At 45.4% G+C, this 24404-nt stretch overlaps 1 pseudogene; it reads left to right on the forward strand.

Annotated features, from left to right (window-relative positions):
- Nucleotides 1-1538: 1538 nt before the first annotated feature.
- Nucleotides 1539-23293, forward strand: LOC142440219 (protein C1orf43 pseudogene; annotated as a pseudogene).
- The last annotated feature ends 1111 nt before the right edge of the window (nucleotides 23294-24404 follow it).

A 24404-nucleotide genomic window follows, 5' to 3' on the forward strand; every position in this document is an offset into this window, starting at 1 on the left:
GGGGTCCCTCATGAGCTGAATCTGAGAAGACTGTGTAAGAACAACCAGTTTACTAAACCAAATAGCAGGGGTAGGGGTGGCTTCAGGTACAGCTACACCTAGGTGTCCACACTGCACACCATGGGCCTCTCTGTCTCTTGGCTCTGCTTTCTCTGTGTTGCTCTGTCTTCAGGCTGGCTCTGTCCTGTAGTGTCAGGATGGCTGCCAGCAGCTCTGGGCAGACTAATGGGCAGTGGGAAAGAGAGCAGTTTGCTCTCGGGCACAGACCCTGGGAGGAACTCTGGGTGGGTCATCTGTCCACCCTTGAACTAATCTCTGCTGTTCGTGTTGACCAGACCTGGGTCATTCTCACCTCTGGGGTGCTGTGTGTGTGTGTATTTTAAATGTGAGCGTGTATTGAGTGTGTGAAACTTTCCTAAGGAACAACATCACTCTGTTACTAGAAGAGAAGGCTGGGCTAAGCTGGGGCTCCAAGGCCAGGCATTCACAGGCCCGTGTTTGTAGCCCTACAAGGGCTCTTATTCTCCCCCGATGTTCATGACCTGTCCTTGACTATGGAGGCTGGGGCCAGGATTGCCATGGATCTCAGCTATCTGGCGAGAGACCTCACTCTAGAGAAGAATGGTTATTGGTGAGTGTATATACATTTGTTCATTTTATTTATTTTTTCAAAATAGAATTTCACTTATTTTATTATTATTATTAGAGAAGTTCTTCATAGGAAAATTAAAAATTTAAACAATATATAAAATATAAAGTGCAAATTCCATAAACCTAGCCCCAAAGAAAATCGCTATCAGTATCCATATATATTTCTACATGTTTGCATATCTACATATGAATATGGATATAGATATATAAGGAGGTACCCCAATAAACCAGTTGTGATATGAGGGAGATAGTGCATTTGGAGTTCGTTTCACCAGGTCAGACTGTTAATCAAGCTTTCTAGTTAGAGGTTCTGAAAAGATTATGAAACAGTATGTGACAAAAAAAGACCTATTTTGTGACAGATGCGGGACTGATTTTGTCACCACACAATGCACCTGCTCATGCAGCCATCTCAGTGCACCAGTTGTGGCCAAAACAGCATGCCTCTCTTGCCCCCCACAGCTCTCTTGCCCCCCACACTATACTCACCTGACCTCACTCCGTGCAGCTTCTTTTCGTTTCTACGAATGAAGACATGAAAAGACAGTGATTTGACCATGTAGATGAGGTGAAGAAAAAAATGAGGGAGGTGCCATCCAAACATCAGTTTGAAAAAAGTTTCCAAGATGGGAACAACAGATTTGACAAATGTATAAAGTGTAATAGAGAGTACTTTAAAGGTGATGAGGTTGCTTTGTTAAACAAAATGAAATACATAGCTTAAAAATTTCCATTTTTTTGGATGTCTCCCCGTAGATTGCTTGTTTCAGTCTGGTCCACAGAGTGGAAGCTACTATCACATATATGTCACAGTGGTAGAAACATGCTACCGAATAATTTAGACTCACTTAAAAGTTGTGTTTTTGCTCCCCACCCCCCGCAAGCCGCCATGTTTTCAGGCGGGGGCTCGCTTAGTCTGCCCCCGTAAGGAAATGGCCGGGGAGCCCCCGGAAACGCAGACGCCGTTGCTTCGGCTGAACCCGGCTGACGAGTCAGGGCAACGGGGTAAACCAGAGCAGCTCTGCGTGGGGTGGGAAGGCCATGGCGTCCAGTAGTAACTGGCTGTCCGAGTGAATGTCGTGCTGGTGATGGCCTACGGGAGCCTGGTGTTTGTACTGCTATTTATTTTTGTGAAGAGGCAAATCATGCGCTTTGCAATGAAATCTCGGAGGGGACCTCATGTCCCTGTGGGACACAATGCCCCCAAGGATCTGAAAGAAGAGATTGATAGTCGACTTTCCAGAGTTCAGGATATCAAGTAGGAGCCCCAGCTCCTTGCAGATGATGATGTCAGACTGCTACAGCTGGAAACCCAGGGACATCAAAATCGCTACAACTATCTCCACAGGATGAAAGCTCTGGATGCCATCCGCGCTGCTGAGATCCCATTTCACAATGAAGGCCATTTCACAATGAAGCAGGTAAGGCAGGAATTTCCGCTCTTACCTGCTTGATCTTCGGAATGCTAGTACTCCCTTCAAGGGTGTGCGCAAGGCCCTCATCGATACCCTGCTGGATGGCTATGAGACAGCCCGCTATGGGACTGGGGTCTTTGGCCAGAGTGAGTACCTGCGCTATCAGGAGGCCCTGACTGAGCTGGCCACCGCGGTCAAAGCACGAAGTGGGAGCTCTCAGCGACACCACCAGTCAGCAGCCAAAGACCTTACCCAATCTCCTGAAGTCTCCCCAACGACCATCCAGGTGACATACCTCCCCTCCAGTCAGAAGAGTAAGCGTGCCAAGCACTTCCTGGAACAGAAGAGCTTCAAGGACAACCCTGGAGAGCACTCTGTGAGGGAGCTGACCAGGAGGACAGTGTGCTTGCCCTGCAGTCCTCAGGTTACCTGGCTGTGGGCCTGCACTCTGTTGCCGACGCTCCCGATGTGTGGATGTGTGCAGAGATCATGCTTGGAAGCCCTTGGGGGGATATTTCAGAAGAACGATTAAAACTATTCCCCCCCCCCAAAAAAAAAAAAGTTGGTTTTTTTTTAAAGTTTCCTTTCTCTCTTACTTTGGCAACCCCTTTAAGTCAAATCATACATCTGTTTTATTTCATTCTGTTTTATTTCATTCATCGTAATGTTAAATGTCACCGATATTGTAGTAAGCACATAGCAGGACTTCCCTTCTTTTTAGGATTGAGTAATAGTCCAGTTTAAGGGCATACCACATTTTATTTTCCCTTTCATCTGTTGATGGACGATCTTTTGGCTCTTGTGAAGGACGTGGCAATGAGCATTGTTGTACAATGATCTACTTGAGCCTCTGCTTTCAAGTCTTCTGAGGAGACACCTGGGAGTGGGATTTCTGGGTCATATGGTAGTAGTTCTAAAGGAGCCTTGGTGGTGCTGTGGGTTAGGCATTGGCTGCTAACCACAAGGTCAAATCTACCAGCTGCAGGAGGATGAGGCTGCTCCCATAAAGAAATATAATCTGGGATAATTGATGCAAAGTATAAATCTAGGAAAATTAGAAGTCATTAGAAATGAAATGAAACACATGAACATAAATATAGTATTGGTGTGCTGAACCAGACTGGCATCGGTCCCATCGAGTCACTAAATCATAAAGTCACTATGCTGGGAATGGCCAACTCAAGAAGAATGACATCACAGTCACCATCACAAAGCACTTTTCAAATCAATATTTCTGATAGGAAAACGTCTATACACATGCAAGGAAGTCAAATTAATGCAAGTACTATTGAAATGTGCGCATTGACCACTAAAGCCAAGGATGCAGAAATCAAAGGATTCTACCGATTTCGTCAGTCTGAAATTGATCAAACAACCAGTATACATTGATAATTAATGGTGACCGGAATACAAGAGTCAGAAACACAGAGGAAGGAACAGTAGCTGGAAAAGATGGCCTCAGTGATAGAAATTAAGCTTGATGGCTTGATTGAATTTTGCAAGAGTAATGGCTTTTTCATGGCAAATACCCTTTTTTAACATCATAAACTGTGACTGTACACATGGACCTCACCAGAAGTAATCCACAGGAATCAAATTGATGGCTTCCAGGAAAGTGTTGATGGAGAAGCTCAACACCATCAGCCAGGACGGACTCTGGAACAGTCGACCAGTCGTTCATATTTAAGTTCAGGTTGAAGTTTAGGAAAATTAAAACAAGTTCAGAAGAGCCTCAATATGACCTAAATATGAATATATTTCATCTGAATTTAGACAGCAGATTTGGCATACTGAACACTAATGACAGAAAACTTAACGAGCTGTGGGATGGCAACAAGGAGATGATACATGAAGAAAGCAAAATGTCATCAAAAAGACAGAAAGAAATACATACAAGAAAGAACAGACCAAAGTGGATATCAAAAGAGACTCTAAAAATTGCTCTTAAAGTGTAGAGTCTGTAACTTGAGTGGGAGAAATGATGGAGTCAGACAGCTGAACAGAAAAATTTCAAAGTGAAACTTGAGAAGGCAAAGAGAATTATAGTGAAATGTGTAAAGAACTGAAGCTAGAAAGTCCAAAAGGAAGAGCAAACACAACTTATGTCAAGTTGGCAGAAGAAAATTCAAGCCTCAAGTTGCAATATTGAAGGATTCTTGAGGAATAATTAAACATTGAATGATCAAATGAAGCATCAGAGGCAGAGGGAAGGAATACAGAGTCACTGAACCAAACAGAACTAGTTGTAGTATGTAATCAAGAACCAATGGTACAGAAGGAAGAAGTCCAAGATGCATGGAAGACATTAGTCAAAAATGAGACTGTAAATTGAAGAAATACCAATGGACGTGTTTCAACAAGCTAATGAAGCACTGGAGGCAACCACTGAAATCTGGAAGACAGTCTCCTAACCGGCTGACTTGCAAAGACCCATATTTGTGTCCATTCTAAAGGAAGACGACACAACAGAATTCAGGTGTTACAGAAGAATATCACTAATATCATATGCCAGTAAAATTTTGCTGAAGATAATTTTAAAAAATGGTTGAAGCAACTGACAGGTAGCTGCCAAAAACCTCAAGCTGGATTCAGAAAAGGCTGTGGATGGAGAGATATCATTGTTGGCAATGGGTAGGTCTTGGCAGCAAACAGAGAATACCAGAAAGATGTTTGCTGGTGCTTTTTTTAGGATGCAAAGGCATTCAATTGTGTGAATCATAACAAACTATGGGTAACACGGGGAAGAATGGAAACTTTAAAGCACTTCATCGTGTTCATGAAGAACCTGTATATAGACCAGGAAGCAGTTGTTGGAGCAGAACAGGGGATAGCATGGTTTAAAATCAGGAAAGGTGAGAATCAGGGTGGTATCTTTTCACTATATTTAGTCAATCTTTATGCTGAGCAAATCATCTGAGAAACTGAATGATACGAAGAAGAATGCAGCATCAGGATTGGAGGGAGCCTCATTAACAACCTGCAATATGCAGATGGCACAGCCTGCTGGCTGAAAGCGAGGAAGAAAAGTGAGAGAGTGAGGATGCTCTTACTGATGAAAATTCAAGACTGCTTCCTTCAGTAAGGATTGCAAGTCAATGTCAAGAAAACCCACATCCTCACAACTAGACCAATAGACAGCATCAAGACAAACAGAGAAATCCTGAATTTGCCATGCATTTCATTTTACTTGGATCCACAATCAATTCAGCTCACAGCAACAAAACCCCCCTCTGCCATCGAGTAAGTTCTGTCTCATAGTGATCCTGCAGGACAAAGTTGAACTGCTTTCTGGGATTTCTGAGGGGGCTGCAGATCTTTATGGTAGGAACCAACCTCCTCTTTCTCCTGGAGAGTGGCTGGTGGAATAAAACTGTTGACCTTGCAGATAGCGGCCAGTGAGGCCACCAGGGCTTATAGCAATGGGCTGCACAAGTCCTCCTTCAAGTAGTACAGAGCAAGGGTGACTCTTTGAGGACTAATTCATGGCTGATTCAAACCATGGTCAAAGTTGTACAATGAATAAAGAAGATGGCAAAAGAATTCATGTCTTTGGAATATGATGTTGGCCAGGAATATTGAAAGTACCATGGACTGCCAAAAGAACAACCGAATCTGTCTTGGGAGAGTTATAGCCAGAATGTTCCTTAGAAGTGAAGATGGCAAGATGTAGATGTTATCAGGGAGACCAGTCTCCAGGAAAGCACATCATGCTTGGTAGAGGGTCAATGTAAAATCGGGAGACCCTCAAATAGACGCATTGCCACAGTAGCTGCAACAATGAGCTCAACTATAACAACATTTGTGAGTGTGGTGCTGCCCTGGGCAGTGTTTCATTCTGATGTACATTCAGGGTGACTAGCAATTGGAATCTTCTTTTTCTGTTTGTTTGGATCATTTTATTGATGGTTCTTACAATTCTTATTACAATCCATACATCAATTATATCAGGTATATTTATACATATGTTGCCATCATTCTTTTCTAGACAATTACCATATATACTCATGTAGAAACTGAGTTTTTCAGCACAAAAATGGTACCCCAGCGAGGTGTAACGTCTCACAGGTGATTGCCTTCCTCCACTGTTCATTCAAAGCCTCGCTGACACTGCAGGGCTTTGAATGTTTGTTCACTCACATCTAACCAATCAGAGCCATCCTATGACATGGACGGCCCCAATTTGCAGAAGCACCATAGTGATTCACTTACGCCAGCAGCTGAACTGGTAAGGATGTGTCTGTGGCTGTGCTCCGTCTCTCCCCTCTGGTCTCTGTGTTAATTCACATTCTGCATTTCCCACCCTAGGCTTATATTTGAGTCAATCAGTTTTTTCTGGTTTCCCAGGTAATAATTAGGTACCTCGGCTTATACTTGGGTTGGCTTATATTCGAGTATATACGGTACTTTCTATTGAGCCTTTGGTATCAGCTCATCTCTCCCCCCTCACCCCAGTGACCCCTTGATAGATTATAAATTATTATTATTTTAATATTTCACACTGACCACTGTCTCTCTTCCCCCATGGTTTCCTTTGTTCTACCCCTGGAGGGGTGTGTGTGGTTGTGTGTCCATCATTATGATGGGTTCCCAACTTTCTCCCCTCCCCTCTTCTCCGTCCCCATCTGGTATTGCTATTCCCATTCCTGCCCCTGGGTTGCATGTGTCTTGAACAATTCTCTCTCTCTCTCTCTCTCTCTCATTCCCCAAAATAGTTTTATTGGGGGCTCTTACATCTCTTATCATGATCCATACATTCATCCAGTGTGTCAAACATATTTGCACATCATTTAAAAAGCATTCTCTTCCCACTTGAGCCCCTGATATCAGCTCCTCATTTCTTCCCCCTCCCTTCTTCACCCTCCCTCCCTCACGAACCCTTGATAAGTTATAGATTATTATTTCCATATCTTACATCGTCCTCTGTTGCACCTCACCCACTTTTAACTTATTCATCCCCCCTGGGAGGGGGTTCTATATTTTGATCCTTGTGATCTATTCCCTCCCATTTCTCTCCCCCCACCTCCCCTAATGCGCCTGGTATCTCTACTCTGCTTGTGGGCCCGGAGGGATTTATCTATCCTGGATTCCCTATGTTGTGGGCTCATATCAGTAGCAGTGTGCAAGCTCTGATCTAATCCGATTTGTAAGATAGAATTCAGGTCATGATAGTGGAGTGAAGTAAGCACCAAAAAACTAGAGGAAAGTTGCGTGTTTCATTGATGCTGTACTGCACCCTGACTGGCTCATCTCTTCCCTGTGACCCCTCCATGAGGGGATGTCCAATTCTCTACAGATGGGCATTGGGTCTCCACTCCATCCCCTCTCCACCACAATTCATATTGGGTATGGTTTTGTTCTGGGTCTTAGATGCTTGATACCTGATCCCATTGACACCTCATGATCACACAGGCTGGTGTGCTTTTTCCATTTCTTCCATGTGGGCTTTGTTTCTTCTGAGCTAGATGGTCACTTGTTTATCTTCAAGCCTTTAAGACCCCAGGTGCTATATCTTTGATAGCCGGGCACCCTCAGCGTTCTTCATCACATTTACTTATGCACCCATTTTGTCTTCAGCCATCGTGTTGGGAAGGTGAACATCACAGAATGCTGGATTGTTAGAACAAAGTGTTCTTGTGTTGAGTGAGTACTTGAGTTGAGACCCAACATCCATCTGCAACCTTAATTCTTAGCATACAGATATGAGTACATAGTTTTCCCCTCTCGGTATATATCAATTTACATATGTACATACCTGTATTTATGCCTCTGTAAATGTCCTTTGTCTCCTGGTTCTTTCCTCTATTTCCTTTTACTTTCCTTTTGTCCCACCATCATGTTCAGCCTTCATTCGGGTTTAGTAATTCCTTGCTGTCACATTGCCCTTGATTAAACCACACTAGTCATCCTATGACCTTTCTTCTATTGATTTTAATTCACTTGTTGTTCCCTTGTCCCTGGGTTGGTCTCCCCTCCTCCTTTTTCCCACCTGCCCTTATCCTGTATATACGCGAACCATCAGTCCCATTCTTTTCATCTTTGAATTATTTAGCCTGCCTATCTTGTCTAGATAGACATGCAGATACATTAATAAGTGCAAAAACCAGGCAAATCCAAATAAAACAATAAAGGAAGTCAAAACCAACAAAACAATAACAACAAAATAATAACAAAAAGAAAGCTATTGACAATAATGGAAAAGCCTATAAATAGCTCAAGGTCTGTTTGTTGGCCTTTATGAGTGTTTTCCTGTCGAGTCTGATGGGGTTCCATACTCTGTCTCCAGAGTCTGTTTTTTGGAATTCCCCTGGGATTTCATCACTTTGCTCCCCCTGCTGCTCTGCTGTATGCCCTCAGTGCCTCGCCCCAGCACGATGGGACCAGATTGTGCACTATTCCTGCACTGTGTCATCAGTGCTGTCCCCTGCAATGCCATGGTTTAGTGAGGGACACAGTGTCCCGTGGTGGGGCTGGCTCTACGGTCCTCCCTGTGCATTGTCTGCTCCAAGAAGGAATATTGTCCTTGGCGCTGGGTGGGCTGGCAAGTCCTCTCCTCCCTCTCCATCCCTTTTCATTTCTCCCATGTGCTTTAATCCGACATGCTCCTCTCCCCAAGCTGTAGCCCCAGTGCTGTCCTCTGAAGTGCATTCTTCTGGGGGTTGGGGTGGTGTCCACATAGTTGGGATTGGGGTCAGCTCCGAAGACCTTTCTCTTGGTTCCCTGGTACATGCTGGTATGTTGTATTCACATCTTGGTGCATCCGGTTGAAGCCTGGTCTTTCTCTACCTCTCCTGGGGAGATATGAACCATACCCTCCCCTTGGGTGGGTGAGCTCTTGTCTCTTGTCTCCCCCTGTGTACATGCTCTGGTCTAGAATTGGAATCTTCTTGACCCAACAACAACACGAGTGGAAATCATGGCAATCATGGCCTTTCCTTCTGCCATAGTCATTCCACAGTTAAACTGCTAATATTTGGGGGGAACACAGCTTTTGATCTACTCCATGTCCCCATCAATGATGACAATTCCTCCATTCCTTCTTTCAAATTAAAAAGCACACTCTGCAATGACTGTGGCCTAGCCTGCCTTTGGTGACGTTAGAACATCCTTTCTCATCTACGTCATACCCGATCAATTCCTGCCCTGGGCTCATCCAACCACACAGTGGATTTTCCCGGTTCTGCTAAGTGTTTATGATATTGGATGTGTGTTTCAGATATTGTACTTGAGATACAGTGGTGTTCCAAATAGGCACACAATGCTGCTCTTATGAATATGCATTGTGGGGGCGTTCAGAGAGCAAACAATAAATATAACAAATAAGCAAAATATTCTACCTATTAAAAGATACTAAGTGTTAGGATAAAGGGAGAAAGTAGAGAAGGGCAGGAGGAAGGGGAGGTGGTGGGATGGGATGGGGGCAACAGTAATAATACTCAGGTGCTAAGGAAGGCCTCATGGAAGAAAGCCTCAGTGGGGAGAGGCAAAGAGTACCTACAAGGGAGCACTAAAGAACCTTCTAGAAAGATGGACATATTCTAACTTTTGATTTTAGTACAAGTGAAAACATCTGTAAAAATTCAAGTTGTACATTTAAGATTGGTATACTTAATGTATGATGTATGTATGCATGCTATACATCAATTTAAAATGTGGGAAAGTACAATCAATATCATTGGTACTCAAAGGGTTTCCAGAAATTTCTGTTAGGGGGTACCTTTTCATCCCGAGTACTTTACTAAGCACTTTGACTGACCCTGGTTTCAAACTCATAACTCCCCCCCAAATAAATAGGCCTAGCAATAAAGTAGTCCATCTCAAATTGGCCCTTAAGTCTAGTTCTGCTCAGCCAAGGGCTGGGACTGATGACTTCTCTACCAAGAGAGGCTGTTCAAGAGTAACACGAAGAGGCACCTCCAGGCCAATGTCCTTTCCAAGTCTCACTGGACCCTAGTGCCTTGGGAACTGCACTGCCTACAGAAAACACCCCACTTCCCTTGTCTATAAAAAGCAACTAGCTAAGAAGATGTGGTTGAAAGCAGAAATGACAAAAACTCCTGAATCAAATGATGAATTTAATCCTACTTGGCATCAGGGAACATGGACAGGAACTGTCTGCTCCACCCTTCCTACTCTGGGACAGAATAAATATAGATGTTCGTGACGTCAACTTTCCACCCTCCATGCGCACCGCCTTGTCCAGCTCCCATCAGGTGGGTTAGGACAGCATGTTTGTGACAAAGGTCTTGCATTATACTCAGTGACATCAACAACCCTTGGGTTTCCATAGACGGTGGGGTTTAGACTTGACAGCATCCTTTGAGGTCATCTCACCAAACCCTTCCCTTTTTTCAGAAGAGAAAAAACCATAGCAAGTGAGTAGTGAGAATCCTTGATTTTCAGACCGAAATAGCCCTGGATTTGAACTTGGCTTTGACATGTATTATATGAATCAAATAAGTTGAGTTACTACAGAGCTTGTTCATCTGTACAAAAAGGAATCTGATACCAAGTCCATACAATTGTTGTAATTCTGAAATAGGAACTCACCATTAAGTGATTTTTTGGGAGGAAAAAAAAAGGAACGAAAAGATCGTGGAGATTTTCCATTAATGTTTTGAAGCCTCCTTGTATTCTTTCTTACTGTGGTAAGTATTCATCATCATCTCCACCATCAAAACTTTCATGAAGCTAAGGACCAGAGAATGGATCCCCAACTGCACAGCTGTGACTTCTGAGAAAATAAAGCCTCCCTCATGAGTAGGCTTTCCATGTCATCACCCTGAGACAGCACTATTTCCCGGGACTAAAAAACAATAGCACTTCATGGAAAATATCTGAAAGTGTATGGCTTGTCAGTAACTCCAAACTAGGAAGTTGGCTTGGTGGCTGAGAGTCTTCAGTACAGATAGAAGTTCTCCAGAGTTAAGATGATGAAACCAAATCCTGCGAGCCCCTCTATGTTCTCCCTCCCCACCTGGACCTGAGATTCTGTGGAGGATGCTGACCTCCACAGGTGCTTGTTAAAGACATTCTGCTTGGGAAAAAAGATGAAGCGTCCCACTCTTTTAAAGATTTGTGGCCTTACAAACTCTTTATGAGTTGGAATCGACTTGAGGGCAGTGGGATGTAACCATAGGTTTCTGAAAATATGCTTTTACGAAAGGTTTTGAAGTAAATTTATCAAAATGAACAGAGATTTTTCCTGTTCAAAGATGTTTCGGGTCATTTTTGCTTTCTTTCTCTTCATGTCTGTATTCATTAAACTTATTACTTTAAGAATGCTTTAGATCATCAGGGATTAAAAAAAACCCTAGTAAATATAGTTTCATCTAGGGGAAAAAACCAATATATTACCCAAAAAGAAGTGCTGTATATACACACACGATGATAAGTCTCCAGATGCCTGTTCAACGAGAGGCCTTTTTCCTGACTTCCATTCACCTGGGGACTTGTACTGATTTTCAGAAGTAGAACATTTGGCCCTCTTCCTCGTTCATTTTAGTCTGGAAGATTCAGTAAGCCTATTCAGCATTATAGCTCCATTGACAGACTGTGGGTGAGTGCATTGGCCATGAATGAAAAGTTCACAATCAATTTAGCAAGACCTGCTTCAGGAGTCAAGATCTCAGATGTTTGCAAGGACCAGTGAGTCAGAGCGGCTGGGAGAGGCTGTCGAGTGAGGATTCAAAGGACACCTGAAAGCCAGAGTTTTGTGTAAACTCTTCTGAGTTCTAAAATTGGCATGGACTTAAAAAAAAAGCACATAGTGCCATCTGCATAAACCACCACTCAAAAATCCACGTTTTCAATATCTGGGGTACATGCCCCTAACTTAAAAGAAGATCTCTTTGAAGTGTTGAAATTCAGGATGATACTTTGATGACCAAGGTGTGCCTGACCCAAGCCCTGGTCTTTTCAGTTGTCTCCAATACATGTGAAAGTCAGACAGTGAATAAGGGAGACTGAAGGGGAATCCATGCGGTTGAATGGTGGTGCTGGAGAGGACTGGAGAGGCCTCCAAAGTATCGTGGAGTGCTAAAAGGAAAAACTGGTCTGTCTTGGGAAAAACCCCATCACAGTGCTCCTTTGAGGCACGGATGGCAAGCCTTCATCTGACACACTTTGGACCTGTTGTCAGGAGAGACCAGTCGCTGGAGCAGGACATCCTGGGTGTTAAAGTAGGGAGGCAGTGAGGAAGAGGAAGGTCTCCCACGAGATGGACTGACACAAGGACTACAACCAGGGGCTCAGACATAGCAATTGTGAGGACGAGGCAGGACTGGTGCGCGTTTTGTTCTGAGTCGGAACCAACAACAGCAACAACAACAACTTAACAGAGAGTTCAAAATTCACAAGTTTAGTTCATTGACAATACTACATATCATCAACCCAAGATGGAAGTCCTTCCTAAATGAAAAAAGACAGATTCAGTTATGCACAGGTTTATTAAAAGGACCCTGGGGCGCATAGACGGTTTGACCTTGACTGCTAACCAAAAGATGAGTGGTTAGAAGCACCCACAAATGCCGGGTAAGAAAGGCCTGTCGGGCTCTCTGTTGGGTGTCTCTCGGTAGTGAGCTGCTCTGTACCTATGGAGCAGTTCTTCTCTGTGACACATGGGGCCACCTGGGGACAGAGCCAGCTCCAGAATAATGGCTTTTTGTTCTGATTCATTTAGAGTTGGCGCTTTTATGGTATTCATGTTTTAATCGACGATTTGTATATGACATATACAAATGAATAAACAAAAACCAATTCACCCTGAAACAATAATCTTTAAAACTTAAAACAAAAACATTCCCTGAAGTCTTTTTAAGCCAAACAATAGTTGGACTCATGAAGAATATCTGCCGGGAGCCTTGTGGCCCTTGAAGAGGACCCATGTGGCGTCAGATCGACCACAGCTCCTTGCGAGATCACGTAGACACTGAGAGGAAGGAGTGAACATTCATGGAAGAACAGGTGCTCCGAAAAGGAGGGGCGAATGGCTACATAGCTTGAAGAATTTTCTTAATCAACGTCATCTAATTGTACGTGTAAAAATTACTGAGTTGGTGTATATGTTGACATCTAGACTCTCAATAATAACCAAATAGTAATTCATTATTAATAAAGATATTTGATGAAACACAATACTCCACATACCCTAACAAGCCAAAGTAACAAGTGTTCTAGGTCATGCATGCATTGTGTTTAATTAAGTACATGTGTACATATAGTTAAAGGAGCCCTGTTGGAGTAGTGGTTACGCGTTAGGGGGCATGCTACCTGGTTAGCGCTTTAAACCCACCAGCAGCTCCTTGGGAAAAAGATGGGGCTTTCTACTCCCCTAAAGAGTTACAGTCTCAGAAACCCACAGGGGGTTGCTATGAGTCAGCATTGACTTGATGGCCATGAGTTTGATGGCTTTAGGTTTGGTGCACAGATTGGAAGATGTATGTGTCTTAGCAAGTCTGGTGGTTAGTAGGTTCTGCTTTGACCTGCTAACCACAGGGTCACATCCTTCTCCGCCGTAGAGTAGCTGGTATATTTGAACCACCGACTCTTTGGCTGGACCCCTGTGAAATGGTTCACTACTGATTTGTAAGTAAGCACAAAGGAGACTGCTTGACATACTTTCCAGGTCCTCCACCCCTAGAAGGGATTGTACCTGGGAAAATAAGCTGCTCTGCAGGCAGGGCTGTGGGCTGGGAGAGCGACCAACGCCAGCTGGACCTAGAAGCCGAATCTTTGACGTGGTGAAAACCTGTAAACGACTCACTACAGATTAAGAAGTGAGTTCCAGTCAGCCCGTGCATGCCTTGTTTATTGGTCAGCCTGACAGTGCACACAGAGATTCCTGGTGACATCCCTGCACCAATCATATCCTCAGGTCTACTTGTCGGCAACTGTTTTGCCAGCGAGTCTCAAAAGTCATGATTCCAATCAACTAACTCTGCTTTCCTGGTTACAGAGGTGAATGAAACAAGAACTATTCTAAAAACACTCCAAAGGTATTCAAATATTTTGTCCATAGGTGTTATCGAATCAGCTCCCATCATGGCGACTGGGTGCACCGCAGAAAGAACCACTGCCTGGCTTGTGCCGTCCACGCTCCAGTCGCCAGGTCTGAGCCCACTGTCAGGAGCATGGTGTCAGTCCATCTTGCTCATGGTCTTTCTGTTGTTGCATTAATCCTCTCCTTTAAAGATACGGGGCCCCAAATCTTGCTGTGGTGTATGGAGGTTTATAGCATGTAACTTATATTGTAGTTATACAGTGGTATATAACTTACATAGTATATGTAAGTAGTCTATAATTTTTTTTAAAAAGGAAGTAACCAAGATGCCCTTAGAGGTGAATAGACAAACCAAATGGAACACATATGCAGTGGAATATGATTCAATGATGAAAACAAATGAGCTTTCACGTCACCAGAAGACATGGAGGAACCTCAAATACACATTGGTAAGTGAAAGAAGCTAGTCTGGAAGGACCACATGGCTCATGGCTCCAACTCTCTGACATTCTGAAATCCTAGTCTATGGAAGCCATGAAAGATCCATAGTTGGCAGCAGGTCAGAAGCAGCTGGGAGACGGCAGGGAAATGCATGGGCAGAGCACAGGGCACTTTCCTCCCAACAGTGGAACACTTCTGAAGGACATCGTCCTGGTAGAGACATGACGTTAAGCATCTGTCAAAACCCATTGAGCTTAACACCACAGAGTGCACCCCAATGTGAACTCTAGATTTCAGTTAATAATGATGTATTGGTTAATCACTTGCAACAAATGCACCACATGAATACAGGCTATTAATAATAGGGAGAACTGTGGGAGCTGAGAAAGGATAGATGGCAACTATATACTTTCTGTACATTTTTTATAAACATCAAACTACTCTAAAATGAAATTTAATTTAAAAATTCTTGCTATGGTTCTTTATCCAACATCCTGAAGCCATCTACCAAACCCCTCCCTGCCATCAAGTCAATTCCCACTCACACTGACTCCATCGGACACGATGGCATGGACCCTGTAGGTTTCCTAGCCTGTAACTCTTGATGGAACGAGGTAGCCTCATCTTTCGCTGGAAGGTTATGTGTAGCCACTTATAAAACTGTCTAAGGTAGGCTCCACTGCATACACGGTGATCATCCACGTTCTTCAAGTTCCCATTAAACAAAGCAAAACAAGAAATCATCGAAAACACTCACATAAAGTGGATAGACTTTGATTCCTGGGAAAAATCTGAGGCTCTCTGCTCCTATGATTTTCAGCCTTGGAAACGCCAGGCAGGTCACTAAGTGTCGGAATCTTCTTGCCGGCAGTGGGTGAGTAGACTTTAAGAGATGCAGGAGACAAACGGCCCTCACCCACTTGCACCGACACCTTTTCTCCCCCATCCCTTTCATCAGGACTTACCATGCTCTTCAAGTTTTCAAGGGTCCCAGTATACTGATGAGAACCCCTTCTGCTGCTTCTAGCAAAACACGTGACTGAGTGCAGCCTGCCTGGAGGTCCAGGAAAGGGCGTGCCAACTGGGAGAAAGGCCTGCGGAGTCTGGGGCAGCAGTAAGGGTGTCCTCTCTTTCTCTCTCTCTCCCTCATTCCTCCATTCCCTCCTTTCTTTCACTCTCTTCTGTTTTTGTTACTGGAGAAACTCTCTTGAGAGACTCTGATGAAAGATTATTCTTGGAGAGGAAAGAAAGAAATTCTAGACTTCTTTGTGGAAGCCTGACATTTCCATCTCTTTCTTGAATGTTTGCTCTACTTTAGTGTCTCTCCTTTGAAACTGTATTTTGTGTGCTAGTTTGTCCAGCCTTAACCTCTGTCGATTGCAGTCTCTTCACGGGAAATTTTTGAATGCTGAGTGTTGGGGGTATAGTGGTTACATGTTAGGCTGCTAACTACAAGGTCAGCAGTTCAAAACCACCAGCTGCTCCAAAGGAGAAAGGGGAGACCTTTTATTCCTGTAAAGAGTTACAGTCTGGGAAACTCGCAGGAGCGGTTCTACCCAGTCTTACGGGGTCCTTATGAGTCAACATCAATTCAATGGCAGTGAGTTTGGTTCCAACTCAAATGTGTGACAAAACTGGTCTGAGGGAGGAAAGATGGGAGTGGAAGATGAATATGGAGCTGGTGACCGTGGCCATGGCATCCGTGACATGTGGACAAATAGATTAAAATAATAGTATTCATTTGGCGTGGTCCATGTATAAAGCTACACATTCGATGTATATCAACTCATTAAGTGATGTTAGCCTACAGATGGATCCACCACTCATCTGTCCGTTTGCTGGACTGTGGGGTCTTATGTGTTGCTGTGATGTCAGAAGCTATGTCACTGGTGCTTTAAATACCAGCAGGGTCACCCATGGGGGACAGATTTCAGTGGCGTTTCCAGCCTAATGCAGAAAAGGAGGAAAGGCCTGGTGAGCTACTTCCAAAAGGAAGCCGCTGAGAACCCCATGTAGCATCATAGATTATTGTCTAATATGTGTGGGAAGATGAGTCCCCCCTGGCTTAAAGGCAGACATACCAATGGTCTTGAAGCTAGCACAAGCTTGAGCAAGGCTTTGCTCTGTGATACATAAAGTCACAGCTGACTAAATGACAACTCACAGCAGCAAAAGAGGTACGGAATCGGGACTGGAAAGGTAGGAGGGCTTCCTCAAGGCTGCATCCGAGTGGTGGCGTCAGAATCTGCAGCCAGCCTGCCTGAGTCTAGAATGCGTGCTCTTCACCACCACCTCCCTTTCCTGAGGTTCTTGGACTTAACCGAGCTCAATGCCAGTGATGCTTCTCCCGCTCCAACAGAAATGCAACTTCAACTCCCACTTCAGAGTGAGGGGTGGGTCTAAAGGCAGGACTAAGTTGCTGTTTGTCTTCTCTCTGAACCTCCCCCACATCCTGCTCTGCTATTGATTGAGTGACTTCCTCCACGTGGTGGGAAAATAGCTGAGATCAGCTCCAAGGATACAACCTTCCAGTATGGCAACCCAGGACAAGGGGCAGACTCTCCCACCAGAGCCAGCAGCAAAGTCTTGGTCAGCTGGACCAGCCACTGTTACCTGGGCAGACAATGACTATCCAGTCCCGGGGCTTGTGCTCCATGGTGGCTGGTGCTGGGGTAGAAGTGGGCATGGCAGAGTTTGTCACCAGGAGCTGCAGTGTATTGAGTAGATAGAGTTGATAGCTGCCACTGAGTGGTCCCTGACTCACTATGGTCCATGTACAACAGGACAAAATGTTGCCCAGTGTGCATAGTTTCTGAACGTCAAGGTCCCTTGTTGAGGCTACTGTGCTAATCCAACGCACCAAGGGTCTCCTTTGCCCTTGCTGGCATGCTTCTTTACCCAACACGATGCCCTTCTCCACTGGTTGATCCCTCCTGACGTCTTGTCCCAAGCAAGCAACTCAAACCGTGTTTGATTGCGATGCACAGGTTTTCATTTTCATTCGGAGACCCCAGACCTTTCTTCCTAGTCTGCCTTGGTCTGGGAGTTTTGCTGAAACCTATTCACCCCGTGTGAACCTGCTGGTACTTTCAGCATGGGCAACACAGCTTCTAGTACCACCGCACTGTGCCAGCCACCACAGGATGGCAAATCGACAGATGGGTAGCAGAGAGAGACATTTGTTTCCAGAAATTCAAAGACCCCATCATTGCTGAAGCTGGATTCACAGGTCAAAGTGTGAGACCTATGGAAGAGGGCTGCAAAAGAAGCTCTGTAGGTGCCGAGGTGGGAAGTTCTCCAGGTGCAGATCACCTTTCACTTCTGACATCTTCAGTGTAACAAAGGAGAGAGCGAAAGGTATTGTATTAATTCCCTGTACCTGCTGGAGCAAATTACCACAAGCAACAGGAATCAACTGTCTCACAGCTCTGGAGACCAGACACCTCACATCAAGGTGTCTGCAGGACCATTCTCCCTCTGAAGAATCTAGGAAAAGATCCCTCTGGGCCTCTTCTGGTCGCTGACTATTTCCAACGATCTGTGGTATTCCTTGGCTTGTGGACCCATCGCTCCTATTCCTGCCTCTCTCCTCACCTGGTTGGCAGTTTGAACCCACACCGTGGCTCTGAGAGAAAAAGACCTGGTGATCTGCTCCTGTGAAGATTACAGGTTGGGAGTTCTATACCTCCCCCCGCGGTCTCCGTGGGCTGTCAACAACAACAACAACAACAACAGTTTCACATGGTATTCTCAAATGGGTGTGTGGGTATGTGTGTGTGTTTTCTCTTTTTAAAGGAACACCAGTTCGTGATTTAGGTAAGACCCACCCTCATTGGAGATGGCCTCCTCTTACCTAAATATATCTGCAAAGGGCTCCGTTTCCAAACAGGTCACCTTCTGCAGCTCTTACTTCACATGCATTCTTTTTGTTCTTTACTAACTTTAACTCTTAGTCAGGTGACAGTTTATGGAGGAGATCAGGATCTATTCAATAATTCCTATGCCTTGCGTTCCTCTCATTGATTGAGTCCCTACAATGTCCTATCCCTTTCTCCCTGCGTTTCTCATTTTCACTGCACTAGCTGCAAGGCCAGTTGTTCAAAACCATCAGCGGTCCTTTGGGATGAAAGATGAGGTCTTCTACTCCTGTAAAGAGTACAGTCTCGGGCACCCACAGGGGAACTTCTATTCTGTCCACTTGGGTGGCTGTGAGGCACAATTGACTGACAGTGGATGCTGATTTTTGGATTCTTCCTTCTTGCCCACCCTTCCTGCCTTCTTTACTTTACCCTTGTGGTTGTCTATTCTAAACCTCTCTAGAGCTATTGCTCGCCTTACCAATCTGCCTGTGGCTTGGCTAAATGGAGGTGGAGTTTAATTCCAGATGTGAAGGAAACTAAGGACCATAGTCCCAGCGCTGCCACCAAGCCTGGCCTTTTTCAGTAACACGGATTTTGGAGGGACACTATTTAACCTAGTAAGAGGCCCTGGTGGTGCAATGGTTAAGCATTGGACTTAACCATTAGCTGATCCAATGAGAGCAAAGACCTGGTGGGCTGCTCTCATAAAGACTTAAGTGTCAGAAACTCCGTGGTGGGTTATTTCTACTGTGATGTTTAGGGTCACTATGAGTTGGAATTGACTCAAAGGCACACAGAAAAACATTGAATCCAGTGTAAGCATATATTTAAATCCAATTACAATAGGGTGAACATTGATCCAAGCTCCAAGCTCACTGCCATTGAATCAATGCCAACTCATAGTGACCTCTAGAACAGGGTCGAACTGCCCCATGGGCTTCTGAGCCTGTGACTCTTTATGGGAGTAGTAGGCCCCCTCTTTCTCCCTCACAAACCCTGATCCAGTGATCATTTGCTTATGAGGGGTTGGCGAGAGCTAAGTAAACAGGCATGGGAATGAGTGTGGGACTTTTCAATGCTGTTCTTTTCATGTTGTTTATATTTACATAACGTTAAAGGGGAGAATGAGTTGCCCATGCCTGTGTATTATAAAGTGTAGCTCTGGAGCCATTCTGCCTGAGGTTGAATCTTGGTTTGACCTATCAAAGCGACCAACACACACACACACACACACACACACACACACACACACACACACACGACAAAACGAACAAATCCATTGCCAAGTGAATACCAAGTCATAGAACCCTACAGGAGAGAGGGGAACTGCCTGATGGAGTTCCCAAGGCTGCGATTTTTATTTATTTATTTTTTTGTTGGGGAGAGAGGATTTGCCAGAAGTTAATAATAACTGCAGGAATGTCACAGAGCCTTTAGACCTAAACTAGACACATTTTAAAGAACCCCGGTTTCCAGCTTGCGGGGCACTGCAGTTCCAGAACTGGGTTACACTGGCCTACTTCTTCAGAGGGCCCCCCCTGGTTTTGCAAGCCTGGGCTCAGCCCCAGGCAGGGCCCCTTTTATAGCATCTCCCACCACAGGCATGCATTTTGCTGAACTTTCATGATTTACCCATGTGAACAGCTCTCGCTTCTCCGTCGTTGCACCCCTACTGTTTCCAGTAATGTTTGTCTTGCTAGTTGGATAGCCATGATGGCTGGGGGTGAAGAGTCAATGGGAGCATGTGGAGAAATGTTGACATTGTCAGATGCGGACCTGTTATGGAAAGTCACCCCAGCCAACTAGCCTGGGCGTGCCTACTAGACAGCGGGGACCAGTCTCGGCTGGTGTAACCGTGTGTGATGTAACTGGCCCTTACTCCTCACATCTCCTCCCAAAGCCTGATCAGACTGCCTGATCTCTTAGGAAAGACTTCTTTCTTTGTGGGCATGGCTAACTACTTCTTGCCGATTCGTGGACCTTGAAGAGCAACGACTTCAGTTTCCTGCCCATGAGGGAGACGACCCCTAAAGGAGCACTGTTTGGAGCTGGTGCAGCATTGCAGCTGTGGAATTGGGTTACACTGGACCTCCTTGTCCAGAGGATCCCTGGGGGCCAATCCGTATGTTTTGTGTGTGTGTGTGTGTGTGTGTGTTGGGGGAGGTAGGAACTCTCCACCCGCCCCTCCCTACCCTCCAATTCTCTGTTTCAAACAAATGGTTCTATTCATTGACCTGGCCTCTAACTGGCTTAATTATTTGCCTTCCACATGGTGTACTGTGTTCTGGTCCCTCTTGGGAAAGCTTGGCCTTGGGCGCTCTTTTGCTGGGGCATTTATTGCTATTGTGGCTCTGGCTGTAGCTCTCCTATGCCAGGCCTGAGGGAGGATGTGGACGACAGGAGGTAAGATGGTAAGGGCCATTTCTGGGGCATTGGGGTGGAGTGTAGGGGTACTAGTTAACACTGTGAAATGGCCAATGCCCAACTTCACCTAAGCCAGGACCCTGAATTTAGACTAATAGTCGTTTGAACTGTGAGATGATACATTTCTGACTGCACAAGCCACCCATTGTGTGGCTTCTCTGTTACAGCAGCAGCAGTTAACTAAGACACATATTTTAAAACAAAACAAATGTAATTTCAGCATAGAATAAAAAAAAAAGTCTCAAGATTGGAAAGGAAGCTCGGAGGCAGCGGTCCAGCATGCCAGGAATAACTGGATTTGGATGCTCAGCAGAAGCCTGAAGTTTTCCTTTGAACTCCTCGTCCAAATTTCCTAAAATGAACTCATTACTTTTTCCCCCCCATAATGACAAGAAACAACATGGAGAAACCTTTTGCTAGATAACTTATTTTCAGAGTTATGAATTCTGCTATGGAGCAGAGAGAATAAATCTAAAAATATCTCCTCCCTTTATTTCTCAAGTCATCTATAAATCCGAGAGCCGGACTGTTTCCCACCCATCCTACTGCTGCAGGGACATCACGCTCTCCAACAGCCTAAAACAAGGGATGGCTGAGCTTGGAATTTCCCACACGCTGGGCAGCGGCAGCAGCAAGCGAACTGTTTTGGAAGTCAGGCTTTGCTGAGCAAACCCCACACAGCAAACTCACTGCCGCAGAGCTGATGCCAACTCAGAGGGACCTTACAGAACAGGGTCAAATTACCCCAGGTGGGTTTCTGAGACGAGCTCTACCGGAGTAGAACACCTCATCTTTTTCCTGTGGAGTGGCTAGTGGATTTGAACTGCTGACCTATGGAACAGCTGCCTCTTTCAAACTGCTGAACCCATGGTTCACAGCTCAATGCATAACCACTCCGCCACCAGGGTTCTTACATTCCACACAGCCTGTTTGCAGAGTGCACTGTGGTCCTGATGTGTGGTGGGCCTTCTCTGTGAGTCCTGTCCATAGCAAGAAGGGAAGTCCCCCGAAGCTGCACGAGGCAGGGGTCTTGAGAGGAAGCAGTCCTGCATGGTGCAAAGGATTAGCACCCGGCTGCTAACAGACAGGCAGGGGTGCCTCAGAAGAAAGGGCTGGCGATGCACTTCAGAGAATGCAGGCACTGAAATCCCGACGGTTGGACGGACACAGTACAGTCCTATCCTGACATCGATGGCACTGTGTGGGCTGGAGCTGACTGGACAGCACTCTGGTTTTTGGTTTTGGTTTTGTTTTTTTCTTTGACTGGTCCAGAGAGACAGAATCAATAGAAGATAAACACATAGGGAAAAAACAAAGAACACATCCACACACAATCCAAACTCACTGCTATTGAGTCAATAGTGACTCATAATGACCCTGTAGGACAGGGTAGAACTGCCCTGTGGGTTTCCTAAGTGATTTTAACTCTTTACAGGAGTAGAAAGCCTCATCTGTCTCATGTGGAGTGGCTGGTGGATTTGAACTGCTGACCCCTCAGTTGGTTCGCCATCCAATGAGTACACCCACTACGCACCAGGGCTCCTCACCACAGTAAGATGCATCTTGAAACAGAAGACATCAAATAAAAAGACCTAACCATGGCTGAGCATTGTGAAACTCCGGGCCTCGAGGCACCGATGCAGAGCCGGTAAGCTTCCTTGAAGTTCAGGTGAGTTGGTGGGTCCTAGTCAAGCTCCTAGGAGGTGGCACCCTACTTGGGGCTCTGGTTTGGTTCCCTGGAGGGTGGGCTTGGAGATCTTCCTGCTTTCCCCCCATTTTTAAAAAAGCAAATGTTCTCCTGGAAGGAGATATTTAGCTTCCAGAACACATCAGAAACATGGAGGAAAGAACCCAGCATCTGGTTGCCACCGTGGTAGTGCCCAGAGAAATCCCATCAGCGGAGAGGAAGCGCCCACCCAGTGAGGTCTGCTCAGCTTGGCGCCTGGCCTGCCCCGGACACATGATGAATCTGACTGTCTTTGTTCTGGGGTTCGACGTGAAGGACGGCTTGTGGGGCTGTTTGTCTAGTGTGTTGCCTCTCATAAAAGACATTCATAAATTTAGTCTTAGTGCCAGGGGTTGCTAACCGGTGTCAGAGTGGAGTCCTTTCGGACAGCCGCTCCACGTTAAAACAAGCCACTCGGAGGCATCTATAAATAATTGTCTGGGCTCTGTTGAGCTAACAAACGGCTTTCTCTCTGTCTCCCCTCTCCTTTTAAAATCAACTCTAAAATGATTTCATAAACAACGGGAGGAATTTCCCATTAATACTGAAGTGTGTCTGGGTTGGTCTTTTTAATAGAACTTTCCAGAGGGAACAAGCAGTCCTTCCCTCTTGCCCATGTGAAAGCTGTTCCCTTTTCAGAATAAGACATTTGGCAGCCGGCTCTCTGACACCAGTCAGAGCCTACCTTCCTCCCCAGACTCTGTCCATCTCTTTCCCTGTGCTGCCCAATAAGGAGGAGTCCGGCAGGGCTGCGAACAGCGGCGGCCCGGGCCAGTAAGGACAACGAGTCATCAGCCGGAGTCCCGGAGTGTTTCTCCTCAAACCTCAGGCGAGCAGCATTGTATCTTTAGCCAAAGCTAAAGCCATGGCTTTGTCAGCTGAGCGGTATGACAGAAGCCCCCTCCCCGAGGCTCCCTGCAGATAACATTGGCTCCAATGAGACAAACGCATTCTGCTTTCATGGAGAAGTACGTGTCTAGAGAGAGCCACCCCAGGGAGGGTCTCATAGCGCGACAGTGCCTCTTTCTAGCTTTGTTCTCTTGTTGCCTCGTGCTTTGAGATGGCGGCTCAGGTCCAGGCATCATGTCTGTGTTCCAAGCGGCCAGCAGAAGAAAGGAGAATTGCCTGAATGACCATACGATAGTCCTTCTTTTTTTTTTTTAAATTCTTTAAAAAAACCCCACCATTTTATTAGGGACTCATACAACTCTTATCACAATCCATACATACATCAATTGTGTAAAGCACATGTGTATATTCTTTGCCCTCATCATTTTCAAAGCATTTGCTCTCCACTTAAGCCCTTTGCATCAAGTCCTCTTTTTCCCCCTCCCTCCCTTTTCCCCCCTCCCTCATGAGCCCTTGATAATTTATCAATTATTATTTTGTCATATCTTGCCCTATCCAGCGTCTCCCTGCACCCCCTTTTCTGTTGCCCATCCCCCAGAGAGGAGGTCACATGTAGATCCTTGTAATCGGTTCCCCCTTTCCAACCGACTCACCCTCTACTCTCCCAGTATCACCACTCGCACCCCTGGTCCTGAAGGTATCATCCACCCTGGATTCCCTGTGCCTCCAGCTCCTATCTGCACCAGTGTATATTCTCTGCTCTATCCAGATTTGCAAGGTAGAATTCGGACATGATAGTTGGGGGGTAGGAAGCATTTAGGAACTGGAGGAAAGTTATATTCTTCATCGGTGCTACATCGCACCCTGACTGACTCATCTCCTCCCCTAGGCCCCTCTGCAAGGGGATCTCCAGTGGCCGACAAATGGGCTTTGAGTCTCCACTCTGCACTTTCCCCTTCATTCACTATGGGTAAGATTTTCTTTTTCTGATGATGCCTTATACCTGATCCCTTCGACACCTCGTGATCGCACAGGCTGGT

This window comes from Tenrec ecaudatus, chromosome 2 (genome assembly GCF_050624435.1).
Source record: "Tenrec ecaudatus isolate mTenEca1 chromosome 2, mTenEca1.hap1, whole genome shotgun sequence".
NCBI classification, from domain to species: Eukaryota; Metazoa; Chordata; class Mammalia; order Afrosoricida; family Tenrecidae; genus Tenrec; species Tenrec ecaudatus.